Genomic DNA, 2,423 nt, shown 5'->3' on the forward strand with positions numbered 1-2,423 from the left:
ACCCCTTCTTGATATTCGACATATCGTTACCCTCGGATTGGACTTGTTTATTCACGAGCAATGATCTCATTCATTTCCCCCCCTTTCCCCTCCCTTTGTTTGCCTCCTAACAGAGAAATACCACCCCCAGTGGAACGGGTCGTGGACTTATATAGCAATCGCCCGAGATTAATTCCCCGCCTTCGTCGTGCGTTCTCTCCTCTATCAAACCTGCCCGAAGCAATGTGCTGTATATCACAGATGAGGAGCACAAATGCAATTATGCAGACAGCTCCGAGTCCTTTATGTGAATAAGAAGAGAGGGGATCGTCTTTTGACGTGTGGGCTTACATATCATGTAGCGGAGGAAGAGTACAGTATGAGGCTCATTAATAATCATTATCCCCCGGTTACATCATTCAGCTGGTTAAGCACGCCCCTCGCCTTAGCTGAGTCATTCACAACCATATCGTGTACTATAGTGACTGTATCGTATATGAGATCGCTCTGTCTGTCCAAGGTTTGTACTATAGTGTGTGCCAGCGCCTACGTCATTGTAGTCCTTAGCGGCCATTTCTTGGGTAAAAACACAGGTGTTTCAATTGTTTGATTGCATAGAACTAATGCTATAGTCTAATCAGAACACCTGTGTAAGGCTGTGTTTACCCAAGAAATGGCCGCTCTTAGAACTACATTTGGCACACCCTATAGTGACGGTGTCGTAAGATTGTGCCGTGTCTGTCCAAGGTTTTGTCCATTTGTCCCCCAAAAATGGCATCAATGCAGGTACAAAAAATAATAATAAAATAAACAGGCAAAGGAGCGCTTGTAATGCAAATCACACCAACTGTGAAGTGAGCGGTGCTTTATGTGAGTTAATTTCATCAAGCGTCCCGCGAAGTTTGGTCAACGAGCCAAGTGTGGGACAACTGGGACATATACCTGGGCCTATATACATACGTACGTACTGTGCATACAAACAGACAAAGCCGGAGGTAGGAGCGGTTAGCGCCGCTCAAAAACAATTAACCACACACACACACACACACACACACACACACACACACACACACACACACACACACACACACTGCAAAAGTGTTATTTAACCCTGAGAAGAGGGGTAAAAAGACACAAACAGATGAAATATATCACTTAAACCAAAATTGAATCATGTGTGTCACCACGCATTCATAATGCAGCATGCACGGTACCGTTGCCATATCAGACATACTCCGCCGCTTGAAACGGTGCATGCCTGCGAGTGAGCTTTCACATGCACCGCGTGTGTGACTGAATGCGTCTCTAATGGCGGTAAAAAAAAAAAAGAAGAAAAAAAAAAAAGAAAAGAAATCCCTCTCATTTTCGCATGAGGGGGAAAAAAGGCCAACAGTATCTCCACGCTTTTCAGACATGCAGAGGAGGCTGAATAGACTAATGAACAGTCAGGTGGCACTCTAGGACCGGGACTACCCCCACCCTCCCCCACATCCCCTCCCCCCCCTATTACACGCACACACACACACACACACACACACACACACACACACACACGCGCACACATATCAAACACGCATACACATTAAAACTCGGGGCAGCTCACAGGACCCTGGTGATCTGCGCGACAGTCTAATGTCTCAGGCATCTGCTCATGTCTGGTCTGGTGGGGCCCTTTCCCACCCTGCCCCCCACAAGTCCCAGGCCCCTCTCCTCTCCGCCACACAGCTAACCAGCCTCTCCACAATGGTGGGAAAGCAGTCTTTTTTTTTTTTTTTTGAGGGGTGGTGGGGGGGGGGGGGGGGGGGACTCAACGGCTATTGAGGGGGGAGGGAGGGGGGGGGGGTGAGAGAGAGAGAGAGAGAGGGAGAGAGAGTGGGGCTGAATGATAATGTGAAAAAACGCTAGGGCCCACTGTTCATTAACACGCGAGGAGGAGGACTGCTGCAGCTGCACATGTTGGCTGTGAACACACATGTACACGTGTGTGTCTCTCTCTCCCACCGACCGACCGACCGACCGCTCTCTCCGGTTCAGGTCGCTTGCGAAAGGCGGCCAGTGAGGGGCACAGAGACCGCCATCTTCTTCGACGCCATTCAAGCAAGCATACTGTCGGGCAGAAACCTTGTATCTCCACGTTTCAGAATAGTATGCTCTTTTCGTCAATTAAAGCCCTAATTCATCAGTGTTGCACAAAAGTAGTGAAAATAGCAGATCTACAAGCACACAACGCCTCGCGGTGCGAGGCGCTGTGTGCTTGTAGATCGGCTATTTTCACTATTTTCAATTGTTTTAAAAATAATAACAACAACCCCAACAACGGCGATATATATATACTCTCTCTCTCTCTCTCTCTCTCTCTCTCTCTCTCTATATATATATATATATATATATATATATACACACACACACACACACACACACACACACACACACACACACACACA

Source organism: Nannobrachium achirus (assembly GCF_963921795.1).
Source record: "Nannobrachium achirus genome assembly, chromosome: 11".
Lineage (NCBI taxonomy): Eukaryota > Metazoa > Chordata > Actinopteri > Myctophiformes > Myctophidae > Nannobrachium > Nannobrachium achirus.